Consider the following 7,651-nt stretch of genomic DNA (forward strand, 5'->3'; position numbering starts at 1 on the left):
ACAGTCAGTGAGCAGAGGAATATCCTATACGAAATAAGAAAACGGAAGGCTAATTGGTTTGGTCATGTTTTACGCAGAAACTGCCTTCTAAAAGAAGTTATTGAAGGAAAGATAGAGGGACGGCTAGAAGTGACAAGAAGACGAATAAGACGTAAGAAGATGCTGGATGACCTTGGGGACAGAAGAGGATACTGTCATTTGAAAGAGAAAGCTCTAGATCGCATTAAGTGGAGGAATAAGAGACTGTGGACCTGTCGTCTGACAGATTACTGATGATGATGACGAGAGTAACTTCCTATAACTGTCCCTGAATTCAGGTTTTGAGTGCAGTTAGTAACCCCAACATAACTGTTGTAATCTAGCTAAGCTTCCTAACCTTTATTCATTTTGTTTTTTATTTGTTGTTACTAACACAAACATAAATTAATTTAAATTCCAGAAGTAATTGGTGTCTCTGTTGTAAAATTATAGTCACATTTATCCAGTGCAGTTTTGTTAATGATTGCCAGCCACAGAAATAATGGGTTAAAGTGCCGAAGGAGTGTGGCAGTATGCCTCCATGACACTGATTATACTGGTTTAGTTTTGTTGACACTGTCTATTTAAATATCACATACCTCTATGTAAAATCATAATTTTTTTTTGTGGCTGTATTTTCTTATTTGTGTGTGTATTACATGGTTTGAATAGGTGGCCCAAGAAGCTGCTAACATGATTGAGTTTCTTTGTTTTTCCTGTGTTTTGCTAGGGCCATTACCTTTGTTTTCATGTCCTTAATTCATGATTCATAGCCACTGTGTCATTTGATGCATGTAAGCTATGGCTCTAACACAGTATGATTAAGAATGAAAGCAAGAACATCTGCAAAAACAATTGTCTTCCGCTACTTTCCCTGTTCTTAATTTAGGTGTTACTTTTTATGTTCTCAGCTAACAATGGAACTTTCTATGACCCCTGATGTTTTGGGTGATGTGGATGGATTTGGAGGTCTTTTGGGTATTCCTCTTGGCCAGCCACATGCTCTGGAAACCTACGGTACTAAGTGCAGAAGGTAAGGTGTGAAAGTCATATGATTTCAAGCTTACACGGCGACTGTGTGCGGCCAAGACTTCTTGAACGAACAGCCATGTTAGAGTGTGGAGTTAGTATCGAGCATTTCAGACACACTCTCTCTGTCATCACTGGCAGGGTTCAGTGTGACGAGTGTTTCCTGCTCATACTGTATTTCTGCCACAACATATTTGCACTACTGGAGGAGCATTGGGTGAAATCATGCAGTGAGCATTCACAGTCCATGTTGCTTCATGTTGGTCTATTCTTATCATTCATTTTTATGGAAAGGAACAAAAAAAAAAGAACTCCGTGGCTTTAGTCCACAAGCAAACTATACCAACTGAGCAACCGCCGCTTGTCGGCGATGTCAGTGCCAACTTTATTCGATAGAGGCTCAGTGTCACCCATTTCATTCATCTGGTTATAGTTCTGTTCACCAGTGTTAAGTGAAATGCGAAAGATGTGAAGTTTCTCAGTTTGTAATAATTCTTTATTTGTCTCTTGATTCTTGTTTAGTCCAGATATTCTTCAGGGTGTAATGTGTTCTTCCAGGTTTCATTGTATTATAAAACCGCAGGTTTTATAATACAAGTTACTGCAGATTTTGTAGAACGTTGGCCTACTTTATGAGAAATTTATGTTCTTAGTACTTTACCTTTTGCCTCCATTTCTTCACTGTCAGCTTTCATAAACCATTCTCTGCAGCTTTCAATTAATATGCATGTTGTATGTAGTTCTACTGCTATTTGTGATTTTAGATGACATGACACAGCAGATCTGTCCTTGCTACCATTATTCTTCTCTCAGGATACCTCAGTTGGTACAGCAATGGGCCAGATGGTGTGGGTTCGATTCCTGGAAGTGCAAGATTTTACTTTTCTCCACAGTGTCCAGACTGGCTCTGGGGCCTATTCAGCTTCCTGTCCAGTAGGAACCTGGCCCTTCCCCTGGGGGTAAAGTGGCTGGGGCGGGAGAGTGACNGTAAAGTGGCTGGAGCGTGAAACTGACCACTCACCTACATCTAGTGTCAAGGCCAAGAATGTTGGAGCTATACCTCCATTCCCCAATATGCCTTCATGGCATAGTGCTTAATTAGTTAGGCACAGGGACAAGTTTACCTTTACTTTTATGCTTTTGTTTTATTGTGTGCTGTGCTTGTTTCAGATCACAGCCACTGTGTTAATAGGGCTGAACTGAATGGTCTTTTTGCCTTTTTAACCATCTTGTTCTGGGTCATCCCATAGGCCTTTTCTCTAAATGTTAATTCTAATGCTCTTCTCAGTACCCTTGTTTTGTCCATTCTTCACACGTTCTCAACCATTGTAATCATTTCTTCTCTAACTTTGTTAACAAATTTTGAATTCCATCTCTAACAATTTTGTTTATGATTGTGTCATTTTTCTTATTTGGTACTTCTGAATAATTTCATATCCATTCCCTTGATTTTGCTTTTATTTCTCCTTGAACGGGCTAAAGTTTCAGCACTGTATGTTAATTTTGGTTTAAAATATACTTTATAGATTGTTGTGATGCATTTTTTGAGTTCCTTCCTTTCCCTCAACAATATTCCTTTTATAATTTTATACAGTGTAAAACTTCTGATAGTCTGTGATATGTAGTACCTTGGATAATCATAAAACAAGCAATATCTTCAGCTGACAGACATCCTGAAAACTTCAGAATCATGGGGGACAGTATTGTATCTGACACTAAACATAAATTTTCTTAGTATGTGAAAAAAACATCGCTGAATCTTGGTGTGTTCTTATGACATGGTTCTCCATGGTTGTGTCACAGCAAGTTGACTCAAGTGGTAATGCTTCTGCCTTGTATCTTGGAAATGCCTAATTTGATTTTGGTCAGGGATGATGACTATTGTGAATGAAAGTTTTTTTATGGTTTTCTTTGGTCCTTCCAGGCACATGCTGGGATATTACCCTCAATTAGGCCATGACTACTTCCTTTCACACTCTTTCAAGTATAATGTGACGAGCTATCTTACGTCCATCGCCGCGCAATGGCTACAATGGAAATTGTGGAGATCCCACAATTTCCACTGTAGCCGTTGCACGGCGATGGACGTAAGATAGCTCGTCACAATATCAATTTCATTCCTGAGCTGAAAGAAGTGCAAAAGAACCTTTCCACAGCTAAGCCATCAAACTGCAGTATAATATGTGAGGTCAATAAGCTCTGAATCACATTTACCAGTACTCATTGGAAAATTAGATCAGTTGGCGCATTTCTGCACAATTCTTTTGCGGGCCGTAGTTTGGAGACCTTTGGTTTAAATCATTCAGAATAGTGAAATTATCAGAAAAATATTTACCTATACAGACTTTGCAATACTTTTAGTTTAAACACATTTTAATCAGCATGATTAGTTTCATGGGTATCCCTAACTCTATGAGAATATTGTATACTTCCCTCCTAACTGAATCATAGGCATTCTGAAAGCAAAGCTCTAATATACTGACCTGTAGGAAATATGTCTGCAAAGCATGCAACATGTGGAGATCAAGTTTAGAATTGATTTCTTGTATGTAAGCCCTGACTATAGATGACAATGATGTTATCAAAAAACTCAGTATCAGAGGGCTGAGACAAGAGCACATGAAAGCATGCTAGTTTCTGTTACTGACTTCAATTGCTTGTCACCGAGGTTACTTTCTCTAACTTACATGTAACCAGTTGGCACACACATTTTTCCAGTAATAACTGCTCTCAGATGACTTCCAACAGTTGGTATGGGCAGGGCATTACATGGCAAAAATGAAGCAATACTTTCCTAATGACTTACTGACATGTCTGAATCTTCATCTTCCTCGGTGGCCCTCTGCATAGCTGTTTTAGTCATCAACCTGTTTGTTGGCTAACACCTTCAAGGTATGTGAATTCTTCTGAGACCTCTCACAATACCATATACTCTTTGTTGGTGGTGAAGCATTCTAGCAGAATCCGGGGACTTACCCTACAGCTAAGGTCTGAACACAAGCTAACAGTAACTATTACCATTTACAGTGCTAAGGATGCAGTTAAAGAAAATTCTCAAAATTTTATTGGCAAGCAAAGTGACTTCTGGAAATCTGTAACTGATTCTTTGTCTTCTGAAATGTTTTAATTTATTCTGCCTTGAACATTGAAGTATATGGAATTAAAGGAATCAATTGAGCAGGCGTGTATTTAACTGGATTTTGTAAACTGCATTTGAGGAAACGAATAATGATTTAATTATAATTTCACCTTGTCAAAACTATGTAAGTTCCTAGGTTGTCACATTTATACTACTAGCAGCAACTCTGCTGCTGACTTACCTTGTCTGAAGTACACCAGCAGTTTGCAGTAAAGAAATTGTTAACAGATGGTCTAGATATGACCAGAGAATTGCAGAAGGTAGCTACATGCACCTTCAGCAACACAGGAAAACATTATGTGCTCAAAATACAGTATATGCCAAAAGATGCAGTACTGAAACTCACGCATCTTGAACACACATGTGCGTTTGTCGATGGGGCATAACTGCAGCCTCACGTGTTCCCAGTAGTGAAAAGGAAGTTGTGTTATGCAGCTGTTGTTGGAAATAGGTCTCTCGATGGAGGTATTCATAGTTGAGTATTATTTCCGCTCATACGGAAGTAGTCGCCAGACAGCTCACTTCCTTGGTTTTGAGCGGCCAGATGTTATCATCCATAAACCACTACATAGTACATGTGTGACAATATGGTGTGCTGTCTCAGCACACGGTATATTAAGCCCCTATTTCATTGAGGATGAGGAAGGCAATGCTCTTACCATCACCCAAGAATACTACAGGGACATGGTGATCGGACCATTTCTTCAGGATTTGAGAAGGTTCTGTCGTGCAGGAGGCCTTCACATGAATAGGCAGTGGTATCAACAGGACGTCTTTTCATTTCAGTACTCTATATTTTGTCACATACTGTACGTTCTGAAAGAGACATGTTTTGTCTTGTCACATTGTGTTACTATTTGACCTAGGCCAGATTTGGTAGTCTGGACAAAGAACTGGTGAACTACCTAACAAAAATACAGGAGCATGTGTTGTTATGTGGAAGCGGGAGCAGACTCCTTGCCCCGCCAACTATACTTACATGATTCTTTTTCCCTCGCATATGATGTTCAGGCCATTTTTAAGTTTTGCAAGATTTAGCAGGGCTTGTGCCATATCAGTGTATAACTAGATGCAGCATAAAGACATGGAAAGTTAAGGCTGAAGGTCGTAGAAATGCGACCATCAGATTTTCAACTTCCACGTTTAACAAAGCCAAAGTAGGTATACTAGGTCCTCATGACACCCACTGAATGGCAGTCAGCTGTAGTCATTGGCCTTATCTCTATATTCCCACAGCACATTGCTGGAGAATATTTTAATATTCAATGCCTTGTTTCCCCAAGGGACTCCACACAGTTTAAATCCTGCAGTATATAAGTATTATGTTTCTAGACTTCATCCATCGTCCTGCCTATTTTCTAAAAACCGTCCTGTTAATTTTTCAAAACACAACGTTTCGCAGACTGGATTCTGTCCCCATCCTCAGGTATAACCTATTCAGTTGGGTTCAAAGACAGGGCTAGTCCCTATCTCCGGACGATGGATAATATCCGAAAACATAAAACTTGTAGCAATGTACCACCATCATTGACTTATTTGTATTACCTGAGTGAATCACCATATAACAATTCTCCCTTTGAGTGTTTAATATACGGTCATTATATCTGACTATGCTGTGATTTGTTTGTAGTAACCAGTTCAGAAAAATAAATGCTGAAATTCATGGGAGGCCTTAAGCCCTAAAATAGGAGTGAAGAATAATGATTGGAATCATGTAGCTGTTGAACTGTGCAATGCACACATTAAGATCAAAGACTGAAGGGAACTGGTACATCATAGAGAAAAGCATCTGAGAAGAAAAGTTCTTATTTTGTCAAGAACACTTTTGTGGATATGTGATCTAATTCAGTTAGTTCCATTTCTAAGATTGGAAAAATATAATTCCCCGCAAGCGTTATGATTTATGTTAACTGCAGTTACGTACTTTCTCAAGGAGGTGAACCCTTCTGGAGGATCTGCCAATTCTGCAGCTACTAAAGAGTTTCCCAGAATTTTATGGAAGCCGAAGGTTCATTACCATGTTCACAAGATCCCTCCACCGGTCCCTATCCTGAGCCATACCAACCCAATCCATATCATCCCATCCCACCTCTCTAAGATCCATTTTAATATTGTCCACCCACCTATGCCTTGGTCTTCTCTGTGGTCTCTTTCCTTCTGGTTTCCCACCGATCTCCTATATGCATTCGCCTCCTCCATTCGTGCTACATGCCGTGCCCTCCTCATCCTCCTTGACTTGATCATTCTAATGATACTTGGAGAAGAGTACAAGTTATGAAGCTCCTCATTATGCAGTTTTCTCCAACCTCTCTTTACTTCATCCCTCTTCAGTTCAAATATTCTCAACACCCTGTTCTCAAACACCCTCACTCTATGTTCCCCCTTTAATGTCAGAGACCAAGTTTCACACCCATACAGAACCACAGGCAAAATTATAGTTTTATATATTCCAATTTTTATGTTTTTGCACAGCAGATGGAAGACAAAAGGTTCTGGACTGAATGGTACCAAGCATTACCCGAGTTCAATCTCTATCGTTCCCAAATATCTGAACTGTCACATTTTCAAAACATCTGTTTCCTATCTTTATGTCATGATTCTCCCCTGCATTTTGGTGACGAGACAGCAACATATACTCAGTTTTCTCTGTGTTTACTTCTAGACCAACCTCTTTACTTGCTTCAATTAAAGTTTGTGTGTTTTTCTTTATGGTATCTACATTATCACCCAGTAGATTCACATCATCGACATAGGCCAACAGTTGATGTGTCCTGTTTAATTTCAGTCCCACCTGGCTTCCCTGGACCTTCCTAATGGCATATTCTAAAGCAAAGTTGAAAATGAGTGGCGATAAAGCATCTCCTTGTTTTAGACCATTCTAGATAGGAAATGTATCAGACAAACGTTTATCTACAAGGACTTTACTATACGTTTCATTTAAACACATTTTAATCAGCGTCAGAAAAAGGGATGCATAACAGATCATTGAAGGTTGCAGTACAAGGGCTGGATTATTATGGCCCACCCCTTATGCATGCATGCATTCATTCATTTGGGATTGAGACCAATACCACACTCTTTTTGAATGTGGTAACAAACCTTCATGTCACATAAAATACTTGCCATTTATTTACTAGCTTAGCAACTATTAAAATGTTTGGATTTCAGAATCCCTTTTTCTGTTGCTAATGTTCAGCATTTTTTAAGAAAAATACCTGTTTATGTTCAGTTGAAAATGAAATGATATAATTTAATGTGTTCTCATTTTTAATCCTCATAAGAATGTGAACTGAAAAAAAATATTAGATCAACATTATTTGTAGGGAATAGGTAATCAGCCTTTGTCCATAAAGGCAGGAATGTAACCAACAGAAAATGACTGGGAACCCACTCAAGTGATGTATTTCACTACTTCTTGGGCTCTTTCTTGAAATCAAATTCTACTGTATCAGAATGGCATTTCAT

At 38.9% G+C, this 7,651-nt stretch overlaps 1 long non-coding RNA gene across 1 annotated transcript in view; it reads left to right on the plus strand.

Moving 5' to 3' along the window:
* LOC117282816 overlaps positions 1-1,358 on the plus strand; it is a 2,629-nt gene extending 1,271 nt beyond the window's left edge. Inside the window, exon 2 of the long non-coding RNA XR_004513706.1 lies at positions 930-1,358. This is a non-coding gene — a long non-coding RNA (uncharacterized LOC117282816). The remainder of the gene's footprint in view (positions 1-929) is intronic.
* The last annotated feature ends 6,293 nt before the right edge of the window (positions 1,359-7,651 follow it).

Source organism: Cryptotermes secundus, unplaced genomic scaffold (assembly GCF_002891405.2).
Source record: "Cryptotermes secundus unplaced genomic scaffold, Csec_1.0 scaffold1759, whole genome shotgun sequence".
Classification (NCBI taxonomy): domain Eukaryota; kingdom Metazoa; phylum Arthropoda; class Insecta; order Blattodea; family Kalotermitidae; genus Cryptotermes; species Cryptotermes secundus.